This window comes from Daphnia magna, linkage group LG7, assembly GCF_020631705.1.
Source record: "Daphnia magna isolate NIES linkage group LG7, ASM2063170v1.1, whole genome shotgun sequence".
Lineage (NCBI taxonomy): Eukaryota > Metazoa > Arthropoda > Branchiopoda > Diplostraca > Daphniidae > Daphnia > Daphnia magna.
The window spans coordinates 2830695-2846816 of NC_059188.1; the positions used below are offsets into that span (position 1 = coordinate 2830695).

General features: G+C 40.9%; 3 long non-coding RNA genes and 2 pseudogenes across 3 annotated transcripts; 4 read left to right on the forward strand and 1 right to left on the reverse strand.

The window, feature by feature from the left end:
- Positions 1 to 4586: 4586 nt before the first annotated feature.
- Positions 4587 to 7475, forward strand: LOC123474290. Its single transcript, XR_006648903.1, has 2 exons — positions 4587 to 4676; positions 6642 to 7475. It is a non-coding gene; the product is annotated as an uncharacterized LOC123474290 (long non-coding RNA).
- On the reverse strand, positions 6591 to 7282 carry LOC123474291. The gene is made up of 2 exons (XR_006648904.1): positions 6791 to 7282; positions 6591 to 6720 (listed from the first exon to the last, which is right to left on the reverse strand). It is a non-coding gene; the product is annotated as an uncharacterized LOC123474291 (long non-coding RNA).
- A 1417-nt stretch (positions 7476 to 8892) lies between the features above and the next one.
- Positions 8893 to 11040, forward strand: LOC123474285 (annotated as a pseudogene).
- A 486-nt stretch (positions 11041 to 11526) lies between these two features.
- On the forward strand, positions 11527 to 12822 carry LOC123474187 (annotated as a pseudogene).
- A 2-nt stretch (positions 12823 to 12824) lies between these two features.
- LOC123474296 lies at positions 12825 to 13594 on the forward strand. The gene is made up of 2 exons (XR_006648909.1): positions 12825 to 12914; positions 13137 to 13594. It is a non-coding gene; the product is annotated as an uncharacterized LOC123474296 (long non-coding RNA).
- The last annotated feature ends 2528 nt before the right edge of the window (positions 13595 to 16122 follow it).

Sequence of the window (16122 nt, forward strand, 5' to 3'; positions counted from 1 at the left end):
CCAAAGTTTAATGGAAAGAATTACCCATCGGAATATGGTGTATGGTTGTTGTTCAGACAACATGAGGTTACTGACATTGTAGAAAATAAAGTCAGCAAACCAGAGGAAGTAAGTTCGATACTCTTGCACAGTCAATTTAAGACAAGTATACTAATGGATTCTCATCTTTACAGGTGAAAGATGAAAGCGGTGTGGTAACAAATGAAGCAGCCATAACGGCATGGAACAGAAAAGATATTCTCGCAAGTGGTTTTCTGTATGCCACTGTAAATGAAGAAAATGAAAGACACACTTATCAACTGTGAGACAGCTTCTCTGCTATGTGGAAACGGAGCGTCTGACCAATATATGCAAAATGCTGCAGACAACAAGCATTTGCTGAAACAACAGTTCTTCCAGCTTCAATTTCGCTGTGATCAAGATGTCATGCAGCACATCACTGCAATTGAGTCACTGGCAAAACAGCTTAAAGATCTGGGTGACAACCTGTGCCTGAGATTGATGTTGTCAACAAGATCATATGTACGCTTCCACCAAGTTTCGAAACTTCATGTCAGTATGGGACAGTTTACAAGAAGAAGAAAAAACTGTAAGTTTACTTACTACAAGGTTGTTAAAAAGAAGAGAGAACAAACAAAAGATTTAACAACGGTCTGAAATAGCCCTGCCGACGAAGCTTTCTTCACTTCAATTCTACAAACGAGCATGATACAGACATAGGACCTCCTCACCTTAGGGGAAGCTATCATGTTCACAGAGGGCACCGTGGATTCAGAGGTGGTTGGCGAGGTCCACCAGAAACAAAAAAGAAGAAGGCTTGAGTGCCATTACTGTCAAAAAGAAGGTCACTTTATAGCAGCATGTCGCAGCAGAATTCGAGATGAAAAACAAGCATTGAGTGCCCATGGCGGGTCTCATGCCCAAGTAGCTGAAATGCCAGGCAAGACGAGCACGGCACAGACTTTAGCCTTCAAATTCTTTCTGACCATTCGTCTTTAAGTTTTTCTGTGAGAAGCAACCTGGATTTCTTTGCCGACTCGGGCGCAACATCTCATATGTCAGACCAATTAGACTTCTTTGACACATTCGAAGCAATTGATACAGGGACATGGATGGTCTCTGGAGTAGGAGGTGTTTCGTTGCCCGTCTGTGGACACGGCAATATTAGAATTGAAACTACAGTCAATGGGATCACACGCCTGGAACGATTAAAGATGTTCTTGTATGTACCACTACTTGGCACTAATCTGTTTTCCATCGGTACAGCAACTGAAAACGGTACCGAGATCCACTTCAACAACAACCAAGTTTACTTCTCACACCAGGGAACAACTATTTATGGTCGGCCAACGAGCTGGAAGAGGGCTATACCACCTAAACATCAAAGTTGTCACTAAAGAACGAGTCATGTTAGGTAAACTGAATTCCTGTAAGTTCGTTTACTGATTATATTTTTTTTTGTTTTTGTTTGGCAACATTTACAGTTCAAAAAACAATCGAGCCTCTTTCGCTCTGGCACGAACGTCTCGGCCACCTCAGCTATAAAACTATCCAACAAATGTCAACTGAAGGAGCAGTCAATGGTTTACATCTAGGAGAGAGTAGTGATGTTCAATCATCACCTTGTGCAGACTGCATGAAAGGAAAGATGTGTCGACTACCTTTCCCGACAGGGCGGGATCGTGCCACCGAGATCGGACAACTAATACACTCAGATGTATGCGGCCCGATGCAAATTGCTTCCCCTCGAGGAGCACGCTACTATGTCATATTCAAAGACGATTACAGTGGATGGACGGTAATCAACTTTATCCAGCGAAAATCTGAAGTAGAAGAAAAATTTATGAAATACGCTGCAAGAATGCGTGTAGAACAAGGAAAATCTATTAACACGCTGAGGACCGACCGTGGAGGTGAATACGTGGGAAAAATTTTAACAGCTGGTTAGATAGAGAAGGGATTCGTCACGAAACAACCACAGACTACAGTCCACAACAAAACGGGGTCTCTGAACGTTACAACAGAACGGCAATGGAGGCAACTCGTTGTTTGCTATTTCAAAAGGTATATATATATATATATATATATATATATAAAAAAAAAAAAAAAAAAAAACTTTACCTCTTTTAGCTATAACTGAGTTTTATTTGAATCATAAAGGTCCCACTAGAACTTTGGGCTGAAGCTGCTAGTCACGCAAACTATATTCGAAATCGAGTGCTGTCCAGCACGGCGAAGGTAGACAGTTTTTTTTTACTTTATTTTTTTTTATTAACTCTCATTTATGTCTTGATGTCAGATCACACCGTATGAAATCTGGTTTGGAGATAAACCTGACCTGTCACATCTTAGAGTATTCGGTTCGAAAGTTTTTGTCCACGTTCCAGATGAAAAGAAGAAAATTGGATGCGAAGAGTATTGTAGGAATTTTTGTTGGATATAGTGAGACATCAAAAGTTTGCTAGTTTGGGATCCGAAAACTCGCACGATGATAATCAGCCGTGATGTCCGGTTCGATGAACATTCCATCCCAGAAAGTGACGAAAGTGTGCCGGAACTAGAAAATGAAATTGCCTTCATTCGCTCAATGCTGCCACCAGACCAAACCGAGTCACTCCAACAGGAAGAGACAGCTACAAAAGACACCTTACCCATCACAGAACAACTTACAAAGACGGCGAACAATAACGAGCCTAATCGATGATAATGCGGAAATTGACAATCAGCCCAAGTTCCATTAATCAATGAAGAACTAGTCATCAATCAACAAAGCAATGAATTAAGGCGGTCAAAAAGGGATCGAAAACCAAAGACGAGGAATATGCTTGACATCCACGGGACTACGATGAGAATAGTCTAAAAGAGCCAATGAGCTATCAAGAGGCCATAACATCTCAAGAGGCGAACCAATGGAGAGATGCAGTTAACGAGGAATACTCATCTTTAATAGAAAACGAGACCTGGACTTTGGCACCACTTCCTCCAACCGACTACCAATCAAATGCAAATGGATCTTCAAAATTAAACCGGGTTACAACGACATCCCAACAAGGTACAAAGCCCGTCTCGTAGCCAAGGGTTACAAGAAAAGGTATCGACTACAAAGAGACATTTGCCCCTGTGGTGAAACACACCTCCCTTCGTCTCATACTGGCAATTGCCAGTAAAGAAGATCTCGATATGATACAACTAGACATTAAAACCGCATTCCTGTATGGTGACCTTGAAGAAGAATTATACATGGAACAACCAGAAGGGTTTATCGACCATACCAAAGCGAGTGCTGTATGTAAATTGAAGAAATGCATCTACGGCCTCAAACAGGCACCAAGGGCCTGGCATGGTAAATTCAATAATTTTTTGCTGAAATTTGGTCTCACTCAAAGCCAAGCAGACTCGTGCATCCTATTCCGTCATCAAGAGGGAGAAGTAACGATTGTGGCAATCTACGTCGATGACGGATTAGTCATGAGCAAACAAAAACGTATTCTCACTGAAATTATTGAATATCTAAGCACTCATTTCCAAATTCGCTCCTTACCAGCAGACAGATTCATTGGACTAGACATCAGGAGAGATCGGAGTGAAAAGAAAATATTCATTAGCCAACATCAGCAAATCACAAAATGCTAAAGAGATTCAACCTCACTGGCTGCAACCCAAAAGCAATACCAGCAGATCCGAATAGCCGTCTCACCTCTTCCATGGGCCCTTCAGATCAAGACGAGATTGAAGCAATGACAGCAATCCCTTATCGAGAGGCGATAGGCTGTCTCATGTACATAATGGTACTCTCACGCCCAGATGTTGCATTTGCGGTGAGTCAAGTTGCCCAGCACTGCCAAAATCCGGGGGCCGGCACATTGGAGGGGTGTGACACGGATTTTTTCCTATCTGCACGGAACTTCTGATTACGAACTTTGCTTTGATGGTAACGCCCAAGAAGATCTGATTGGCTACACTGATGCCGACTATGCAGGAGACCTCGATACTCGAAAATCAACATCGGGATATATCTTCATCTACCAAGGTGGAGCAGTGTCATGGGCAAGTCGACGTCAACAATGCACTTCCCTGTCCACAACTGAGTCAGAATTCGTGGCAGCATGTGAAACCGCAAAAGAGGCTGTCTGGATTCAGAGGCTTCTATCAGAAATCAGGCCATACAACAACAAACCTGTACCGATTCGTTGTGATAATCAGAGCTCAATAAGTCTCATTCGAAATCCTGAACATCATCAGAAAACTAAACACATTGAAGTAAAATACTTCTTTGTTCGAGATCAGCAAAACATTGGCAACATCGACGTCACTTACATTGGAACTGCTGACCAACTAGCCGACATACTGACAAAGCCTTTGCCAAGGCCCCGTCTAGAAGATCTGCGAACTAGAATAGGTGTAATTCCATTCAAACCTTAAAGTATTTATTGTTTGAGGGAGAATGTTGAAAATGTGTATCAGCCAATAAATACTATACACCTAAGTACTACTGTTTAGTACTACCTCTGTTGGCATCTCTTACTTCCTAAGCGTGTGAAGTCTGCTTCACGTTTCCTTCGTTTGATTTCTGCCTCACTCTTGCTACTGCTATTATACCAAGTAGGTTATACTCTAGACTGATCTGATTAGTGGTTGGACGCTCTCGTATTATTCATCATAAGTGAATTAAGAAGGTAAGATATGTTCTAGTCATTTATCTACTGGAATATTACTATGTACTGTAGGATTTCCACATGTAGAGTTACATGTGAGATATACACTAAGAGTGTCTTGACTTCCACATGTACAGTTACATTGAGATATACACACTAAGAGTGCCTCAGAGTTCCCTGCTGAATCAATTAATAAAAGTAGCTTTCCTTGTTTAAATTGAACAAAATGGTACAAGCCCTGCCAAAGGTTGCAATTACTACCTTTAATCTATTGAGAGTAATAGCTGAGAGGGTTCTAGAAAATCACCTATGGATGTCATCAGGCACTAGCGTAGTTCTCTGAATGATGTTCCACGCACTCCCGATAGCGCGAGGAATAATCACAATTCGTAGCAGTTTCCCAAGTAATGAATTCGTATTCTCATTTGTCTAGATTAAAATGCATGTTTTATGCACCCAGCTTTGCTACAAAATATTGTTTTTAAGCCAAAGTGATTTATCTCTGCAATATTTTTGCAACCTGATTGTAACGTTTAGACCCTTAGACCGCCTTAGACGACTAGACAAGAAAACTAAGTCCTGGATTGATCGTTAGGGGTTAACAGAATAAATTTTTAAATTGTACTTGCAGATATCCTGGATGTACCTGATGCCTTGGGATCACTCGGGGCCGAAGGAATGCCACCGATGTTATGTTGTCACTGTAAATCAAACATATCCAGCATCATTCTTGTGTTTGCTGAATTATTACCTCATTCGAAGACAAACAAAGGAGTTAAAGAAGGCAATAGTTAAAAAAACACAAGAATGATGCTGGATTATTGGAGGAATTTATTGGGACTGATTTTTATAAGGAATTTTTCTAATTAAAAATAAAAAGCACCAAATTCGGCTGCCGGATCAATAGTTTTAATACCTGTAGCTGCTCCAATGGCAGAAATGAATTTAACAGATACCTAAGAAAAATTTTAATATCCAAACAGTACTCAGTTGGGCTCGGCCTCAATTACCCGAGACCCTTACTACGAGAAGGTACTAGTAGCGCGAAGCCGAAAAAGAAGTAAACAAAAAAGGGCGCACTTTTCTGTGTGTCGCGCTAGTACCTTCTGATAGTAAGCCGGAACTCGGACTATCAGTAATACAATATCTACTAAACGTTCGTACAATGGCACACCATAATAACAAGTTGTCAACATCACGCATCTCACATACACGGAAGTCACTGCAGCTTAAGGTAAAAATTTGAGTTGGAGAAGGAGAATAGCATGTTACTTTCAAGTTGCAACCCTCGATTAAATTCAGTATGCAACCAAGGAAAATTCTAAAACGCATATCTACACAATCCCAAGTGCATAAAAAACCTAAAAATGGACTTAAAACGAAACTTTAAGCTGAAAATATTTTTTGGCATCTGTCAAGATTTGAACGTTGACATAGCAGATCACCTGGAAAGATATCATTTGCTATCTTTTACCAGAACGTGTTATTAGTTTAATTATTAATGACATTATTACGTTACGTTACGTTGCTTAATTTTATGCACTGCCTTTTGTTTTGTTTTATTAATTTTTTATTCTCAAAAGTTGTTAATTTGGCAAAAGTTGATCATCGACCGTAGACTCGCGCCCCAAGTTCAGGTTCCATGTTCCATGTTTCCATGCACATTGCTTCAATCCCTCTAAGCCTCATCTAGGGTCATTGATGATCAACAGACGCCATAACCACTAGGCTATGGACGCCCAACTTAATTTGATTACGCAAAATATCTTATGTTACTTTCGCAGTGCTCGCCATACATGCTTTCTACTTAAGCACAAAAGAGAGAGAGAGAGAGAGATGATAATATTAATTTCCTGAGTGTTTATTTTTCTTAAAACTGAAAAAAACGAAAATTTATTTTTTTCATTTTTGGTTTGTTTGTTGTTGTTTTTAAAAAATTAAATTCAATTTTTATAATATTTTTTGTTTGTTTTGTTGATTTTACAGAAGCAACTTAAATTATGTCCATGCATTTTGCCTGCTCCTCTGAGATTTGCTTTCGTTTTTTGTACAGCTTTTATATTAGCTGGAGGAACAAAATAGAAGGAGGCTCCAAAAAGGGTTTAAAAAAGAGAATGATAAAAGTTGCTCGTTACCTTTTCCTCATCTCGGTGAAACTAACCCGAACCGCACGACGTAACGAGGGCATCAACTTGTCGTGCTACAACATTGGCTGAACTTCCGTATTGGCAGGATCTACAACCTTATCAAAATTCGAACATCAGAACGTCTAAGCAACAACAACAAAGCCCTTGTCATTTTGGCTGTTACACTGGTCATTTGAACAGAGAGAATGAATTTTCTTCCCCATGGCTTGGCTCTTAGCACTCTTGTTCCAGACGGCTTCAGTACGTCAAATTAGAAACCAATGCCGACCATCTGGATATCACGTACTCGACACAATACGCCCACTGCACCGCCGTACGCATTTGCTGGAGTGCATACGTTCTCCTAGATCAAATTGCAAGATTTTATGAGCTAGATAATTTGCCAATTGCCTTTACAGAATTTTGAGATAAATTGTTTCACAATAACGTAATACTTAACACATTAACCTAAACTTCACCCTGTCGACTGCCGAGCAGAATGTATACTCACTATACTGAGACTGACTAATGCACTCTCCCATAAAACCAACGCTAGGTTTCAAAACTTCTTGATTAATTACATTTTTCAAAGATCTTATTTGAGCAGTTTGTAATTATTTGCCAACATTGTGAAATATTTTATACGTTAATAAATTTTTACAGATGCGAATGAAATAATAAAATATCAAACGTTGTCATGGCTTTGAACGACATGATAAGTTTATTTCAGTCGTGAGTTTCACACGTGGTCTTGTTGTCCGAAAGGTTGGCGATCAGGGGTTAAGGCACGCTATAAGATGGCTGTAAGCCTTTCGTCTCATTTAATGGGTTTCAGTGACGATACCGTTGCGTGTTCCGTTGCCCAAATGGATGAGATTGAAGATCTGAGTACGTGCTCAGTCTGTTTTTCAGAGTATAATAGTGATAAGCGAATCGCCAAGTTTCTCCCTTGTTTCCATAACATTTTGCCTGAAGTGCCTTAGGGTAAAAATTTTACCTAATTTTCACTAAATATTATACCTTTCAACACTTTCTTGTTTTTGTTCTGTGTTTTTATAGTCACTGTCTTCATCCACTGTTATAATAACATGTCCTCTATGTCAGAACACATTTACATGCAACAATGGTGTGGATAACCTTCCGTCCAACATGTATGCCCCTTCATATTGCCAAAATGTCCAACAAAGCTGAGAGAGCTAAACAGGTGCAAAGATCGTAGTGCCTCTATTACTTTATTCTTGCAACTTGATGGATCCTAACTAATAACTCTAAATGTTTTAACAGGTTGGAATGCTGGTGCCTGTCCTACAGTCAGTTCAAATTGTCTTGCTATTTCAGCAATCCAAAACATTCTCTTGTATCCATAAGAGGTAGCACTATGAAAGAAGCTGAAGATCTTCAAAAACTGATCAAAGACATCCCTTTAAAAAAATCATTGGCTATTAAAAAGCATAAACAAGTGCAATCCCATCTGAACTCCTTAATGGAATCGTTGAAACAAGTTGAAGTTGGACTTAAAGACCAGCTAATGAAAAATGATCTTCATCTAGCGGGAATAATGTCTTTGGATGAAAAACTTGCTTTTGCTCAAGAGAATAAAGATATGACTGTTGCAGCTGTTAGGGAAACTGTCAATAAGATTGCTTTCCAGTGCGACGAATCATTGGCAGAAGTGGCAAATATCGCCGAATATTACGAATCACAGAAAAGGATTAGAATCCTTTGAATCTTCGAAATTCAGACAATCAAGTCATCCCAACATTTTCTTTATTCGAAGATGGTTTTTACAGCAACTGGTCAACAGCGGAAAACTTGTCTACCACAGATCGAAATCTTATGCTTGTATCGCATCTGGTCTTCACAATCTTGAGACGATGGAAGATTGCTTTGAAAGTAAAATTACCTCCGGGTTCAATGTTTACAGCAGTCAGCTTATCTTCTATCGAAAATCGACATTCTCCACCACAGCTACCAACTGTCACCGCACCCTCTACGTCTTCCAGTGTCTCGTCAACTACGATATCACCAATGGTAAATTTGAATTTGAAGGTTTATTGAGTGATTGTTCGACAACACTAAATCACTCAATAAACCTTCAAATTCAAATTTAGCATGGGGTCCAGCTCCCACGATCAGACAGCGTCCGTTTGTTCCATCGTTATTGTCGTTTGGAATTCGTGCTGCATCACGCCGAGTAAATGAAGATTCATGTTCAGATCTTCTGTGCCTTATTTTCGCTTGCCATCGCCACCAAAGTCGACTACTCGGGGTATGTATATGTCTATTTAATAGGCTTCACCTTTACTTGCCCATTCCTGTCCTTAATCAATTGAGATCTGAAACGAATCGATATATATTTTCTAAATAAGGCATATGGTAATTCGAGTAGTCCCGCAGACAGAGGAGCAGGTGAAATTTTTAAGCGCTTTGGAATCAAGCAGCTCTATCGATTTCTGGACACGCTCAGTCGCCGCTAATCGATTCACCGACATTCACGTCAGTCCCGAATCGTATGTAGCGTTAGATTTCTCAATTTTTAAAGCGTCTTAATGCAAAACAAAATTCATTGAAATATAGATACAATCGTGTATGCACGAGCTTTGCTTGAACATGGCATGAACCACAAAATTCATATTGCTAACCTGGGCGTATTGGGAAAAGAAGAACAGCAGAGCATCGCTCTTCGCCGAGCACTTGCCAGTAACAACAAGGCCATCGACGTGGAAAACTATCACACCTACGAGGAGGTGAATTGTATTTTCTAAAGTCTCCTATGCATATTCATTTGGTGTTAAGCATCAATTGTGATTCTAAATAGATCATGGCTTACTTGGCCGATTTGGCTAGCACCAACCCATTGGTAGCAGGTACCAGTGTCGAAGGCCGTCAAATCGTTCAGGCGACCATCAGTAGCGATCGTTCTGCTAACAAACCGATTGCTTGGTTTGATTGCAACATTCACGCCAGGGAATGGATCACTGCGGCTACTTGCGTCTGGATCATCGATACGGTAGGCCTATATAATAGCTATTGTCACATGCAGTACGTTTGTATTTATCAATGGATTATTGTTTTGCGTATACGTAGATCACCAGTGGATATGGAACTGACGCCGAGATCGCTGCGCTCGTTGATCAATACGACTGGAAGTTTGTGCCTGTTGCTAATCCGGACGGCTACGCCTACAGCTGGAGCAATGTAAGGAAAGCTTTATCGTAGTAACTTTTTGGGGTTAAATGATTTAAAATTAAGAGACCGTTGACCTGTTGCTAAACATTTCCTAACCTGATGCCAACAAACAGGACAGATTGTGGCGAAAAAATCGTGCGATTAACAGTGGCTCTGCCTGCGTCGGTGTTGATCTCAATCGCAACTTCCCGTCTGGTTTTGGTGGGAAGGATCCTCCAACCTACCTTGCTCAGAGAGTAAGCTCTACGTCATTGAATTTATCCTATAATATTTCACTATTAATTGTGTACTCCTACACTGTCCGTCGTTATAGCCCATCCATGAAGTTTCAGCCTTGTCCGAGCCGGAGTCTCAGACTTTGGACGTATGTATACCCAGTTTCTTCTTCCCGTTGATCGAGCAACAAGTTCATTATTCAAATTTCAATTTCAAAGGCTCTAATTGCTGCTGATCGTGGAAGGGTCAAGGCAGCCATTTCTATGCATTCCTACTCCCAACTCTGGCTATCATCGTACTCTTATTCAAGTGCTCTGCCGGTCGAGTCACCCTGAAATGGTGTAACAGAACACATCCAACCTATTTATTGAAAAGGATTTCAATCTATTTTTAAATATTCCTTCTTCCAGATGAATGCCATGAAAGCAGGCGTTGATGCACTCGTTGCTACTTATGGAACCCCTTACGAATACGGTAGCACAGGCACCGTCCTTTGTAAGTCAGACATCTGCAGCACTGAAACTAATTCCCTTTTCCACTTTACTCGTGTTCAATTAGTAACAATTTTCGTTGCCTATTTAACAGACATCGCATCCGGGCACTACTAAGGATCATTATTATGAAAACGAAGGCGTTGTCCATTCGTACACGATTGAGCTCCGCGATAAAGGACGGTACGGAGTTTCAACTGCCGGCATCACAAATTGTACCGACGGCCACTAAAACCTGGAACGGAATCAAGGCGTTCATGAATGCTATTTAATTGACAAAAGGAGCAAAACTGTTGGACGGTGTTGAGTTGAACGAATGCGACATTGGAAATTGAGGCTTATGCAATAAAAGATTTAATCGGGGAAATAATATACTCAGAAATCAAATGTAGCGAGTTTTGTTATTGTTATCGTTTAGACTATGAAACCAATGTGACACAAACATATAAGGCAACAGGTTACAAGAACTTTTGGGCTTTCCCGTGATTCGTACCCTTGGTCACGATATGAATGGAGAGGGTGGGGAGTCTAATTTTAATACACAGGGAGGAAGAGTGGATAAATAGAATATGTGTTTATCGAGGACGTTGGTGCTGTCCAAGGTGGACATTGATTTGCCGTGGACTTTGTAACGCCTAAGCCTAATCTTCACCACTCAGTTTAAAGACATTCTGCTGTGAAAAGCCAGCTTGTCATTATTGACAGTCGCGGTTAAAAACAAACTTGCCGTTATAAAATGATGAGATTGCAGATGGTGATAACAAACGTGCAGCCGCTGATTACAACACATAACAGTCTGGTTGTATCGTATATACAGTTCCCATCTACGTATGCTTGTTAAAGATCCGACTAGACGGCCAAGAAATGAAGAATTGCATCCTCCTTGTCTTCGGCTTGTTAGCCCTAGCAGCGGCAGCTAAACTTAATTACACCGGGTAATATTCAACAATTATTTTGGTCGTGTAGTGGAAATCAAACAAGAAATTAGCAATGCTTGAATTTACAGTAGTTACTAAAGTAACGTGTAGAACGTTGGCGGCCAAAGACACGAAAACAAAAATCGATTCTTTCGCAATCAATTTTGCCTTATTGTTTCCTCAAAAAGAGGAATCCCATTTTAGTCTAGTTTTTTTTGTGCTACATGCATCATTTCCATTTGGGACACTAAAAAAGAAGTTTTCTAAAGGCACAAGGTGATTCGTGTTATTCCCGAGACTAAGGAGTAGTTGGAGTTCTTGCGTGATTGGAAATCAAGCAGTGAAATCGATTTTTGGCTGCTACCGTCTAGCGCGGGACGCTTTGCAGACATTCGCGTTAGTCCCGAATCGTAAGTTTAATGCACCCGTGCATCTTTTTTTTTTTTTTTAAACTATGGTTACGTATTATTCTCATAGAATTGGATTATCTTAACATCTCAACATCTCTCAGGTACGCTCATGTTGCTGCCAAATTGGCTGACATGAAAATGAGCCATATCGTCCATATTGCTGATGTCGGAGAACTTGAACGACAAGAACAAACACAACATGGCACAACGCATTGCAATCTTTAACGGTGAAAAGGCTATAGATGTCGAGAATTATCACACGTACGAAGAGGTGAGTTATAATCTAACCATTAGCAGATCTTCTCCTCTGACGTCCTATTACTCAACAGGTGATGGCCTATTTAGCCGAATTGGCTAACACCAACCCATTAGTTTCAACAAAGGTTGGAGGAACAAGCGAAGAAGGTCGTGATATCGTCCAAGCGATTATTAGCAGTGATCTTTCAGCAAACAAACCGGTCCACTTTTTCGATTGCAATATCCATGCTAGAGAGTGGATTACAGCGGCTACTTGCGTGTGGATCATCGACCAGGTATATAAAAGAAAAGCTCGTGAAAATTGTGTTTGGCTTCTCAACTGTAATAGTGGTCCTGTATAATCAAAGATAACAACTGGATATGGTTCCGATCCGGAGATTACTTCGCTCGTTGACCAGTACGATTGGAAATTTGTTCCTATTGCCAATCCAGATGGATACGCCTATACTTGGAATACTGTATAAGCTGGAGTCACAAATCGCGTACTCAACTATTTGTAACACAAGAAACTGTTTAATTTCTATAAGGATCGCAATTGGCGGAAGAATCGTCTTGTTTAACAATGGATCGACGTGCGTCGGTGTCGATGCTAACCGCAATTTTCCGATCGGTTTTGCTGGATCTGGTTCCTCCAGCGATCCCTGTTCAGGAAGTATAAATTTCACTGAATCTATTATATCAATTGATACAAATATAAAATTTTTCTATATGCCACTCTGTATAGCTTATCATGGCTTATCATGGCTTATCATAGCTTATTATAGCTTATCAAACCTGTGATCAGTTTTGATTTTAACCAATTAAATTGAATTTGTGCGTACCTGCATGGCATTCAAGTGGATTAGTAGATTAAATGTTCAAAATGATCTTTCAGTAATCTACGGTGCCATGCTGCTGTTGGCTGTTGTCTTCATAATTACTAGAACGGTCGTTGGTGGACCGATGGGCACGTCTTCTGAATACTACACGACTCCAGCATCCTACTGCACAACGACGTGTACAGCCCCAAGCTGCTAAATCGAGTCCCTGAAATACTAAATACGAGTCCCCAAATACTAATCGTCCCCAAGTTACTACACAGAGGCACTGGTGTACTAAACTACGACATACGCTACACCAAGTTATTCCAGCGAAGGCCCGAAGTACTATATTGTAAAGCATTCTCCCTCTCGGGTGGATGACTTTACGGATTAAGACAAATATATGAATACGGAACTCGGAGACGTTTACCCACAATGATGACAGTGTATTATTAGACTAGGGCCATAAGAATTACACGGGAAAGAACATACAATATAACAAGAAAGGGGATAACGAGCCAAACCATAATTACCAACAGAATAAGTGCAATTTGGAAGCTTACCGATGTAGCGCGAGCGTTACGGGAGCGCACGTTGGTAAAACGATACGAAGTGGCTCGTGGTAGCGAGCGCGAGACACGGTGAAAACAGACACGAAATGGAGACGATTGGAAATACAAGTCAGATAGGCACTTACGGAAACAGGTAGCCAGAGAAACACTTGAAGAGAAAACACTAAGGCAAGTTAGATGTCGAGCTAGTGTTGTTGAAGGCAACTGAACATTTAGCGAGCTGCTAGCTGTCTGATCTTTCTTAGATTTTGGGTTCACCATGAAACCTCGCATCTCGCCAAAGTGGCGTGATGCTGTTGACGTGTCGCTATGTCGCGAGTGCAGCCAATCAGAAGGTGTTTGTTTAATGGCTTGATTGGCGTCGTCGCGTGCGACCAATCAAACGGATGTTTATTTAATGGCGTGATAATGCGTCGCATCGCGTGTGACCAATCACGGAAGTTTGTTTAGTGGCGTGATAATGCGTCGCACGTGTGGTCAGACAGCAGGTGTTCAATTGGGTCAACGCTAAGATGTTTATGACAAATGGTTACTATGCGGATTACAATAATCGAGTAATATGCAAAAGAAGAGTAAATGCAAGAGAAAGTAAATTGTAGACATAATACCTGCCAAGGAGAGTAAGCATAATATAATATGAATGTGGGTGTCATAATTAAATGTATTTGTAGGCCTTCGTTACATCGCTCGGCGGTGCGAGATTACGTCCCGTAATCAAACTGGATGCATGGCGGTGCGGTTGGTGGTTGTTGAACGAGCCTCTTCTATTGGGTAGCCGCAAAAATTTTTTTATGAATCTGAAGATACCCACCACCAGCAGCAGATACGTAAGATGACTAGGCCGAGAATACAGAATATGCTGATGAAGAACCACATCTTAATGGTCTCCCACCAGCTGGTATAATGTATTACTCCAGCGGCTGTCACTAACACACTTGATGCGCTGGGCTGGTGATTTAACGAAAATTCGGTCGGTGGATGTTCATTCATGGCGGCTACTATATCAGCCATGACATTCATGTGGATAAGTAGGTTGTCGTTTTAAGGCAGGGTTAGCACGATGTTCATAGTCGAAGAATTTGACGTCGTCATAACGGAAGGAATGTGCCAGCGTTTGTTCCGGCAATACCACGTTAGCGTCAACTCTTTTCCAGGTGTTGTTGCGAAAAGCGTAAGGCTTATCGTTGAAGTTAACGAATCCGTTGGTCCATAGTATGGGGAATATTTAACTAATTCCCAGCCATCGAGATTAATGGTATAAATGTTGAATTTTGGCTGTGGTCCGCATGACGTAATTACAGTTTCAAATGTGACGTTCACTGAGTTACACTTAACCACAACAGCAGTTTGTCCGAAAGCTTGTAATTTCGTGCACTGTGGTAATTTTAAATGTGAAGCAGCAAGCCAACCGTTATACTGAGCGGCTGCAATTGCTCTTTCATGTTTTGCTTTCCGGGCATCACAGTCTAACCTTTGAATCATACGCACTAATTCATTTTCACGATCGGTAACACGGTCTTGAATATATTGTTTATTTGCCGCTTTGTCTAAATCTTCAGCGCTAGATGGCGCGGGAGTCTCTACGGCGATTGGCGGAAATTTTTCCATGATGGCCGCCGTTACGAGGGACAATTTTGATTGGCCGACGATGTTAAAGACTGTAGTACGGTTGGAGCAGTGTTGTTGAGTTGGAACGCAAGGTGGCTGAGGAGTTAAATGGAAATCCAGTTGGCGGCGATCATCCAAAAGACGAAAATATTTTTCATCTCCCAATTTCTTCGTTAGTGTGCCGGTTCCAGATTCAACAATTCGCATTGTATGTTGAGATTTTTGCGTGTACGTTTTGTCCCAGACAAGTGTAAGGTGATTGTGGGATAAGCTACCAGATTTTGCGAGAGCTTTTCCGATAGGTGTCGAAAAATCTTCATCTTCCATTTGTTGATAAAGCTGAACTTGTTCGAGCACACAATTCAGAATTTCCGAATCGATTGTTTGTAACCAGTATCCGACAATTTCCGGATCACGTCCAAAAACATATTTGTTGTCCGATAAAGTCATATGATGTTCACCACACCTTTTATTGTTTATCATGTCGTAGCACTCGGTTGGTGTCGTATCAATAGAAATTTTGTCCGGCACGATCACTAATTGGCCGAAAAAGGTCTTCGTAATACGGCGAATGTTTATCCACTGCGCGCAAATAAAACCGGGAAATTTCACCGCGGAACGTTCATCACTGTAAACGGTGTATTTCACTTGCACGGTATCGGTATTGTTTGTTTCCGGTTTGCAGTTTGAATCGGAAAATTGAATAATTCCCATATTCTTCGGTTCAGAACAATCGCACACAGTCGTTTGGAATGCGCGCGCGTAGGTAGAGACACAGCAGTAGCAATAGTAACGGCATTGACGACATTACTACATGTAAAAATATACGGTAAATGACATAACAAAACAGAATGAACAGTATACTGGCCAACTTAGTCTT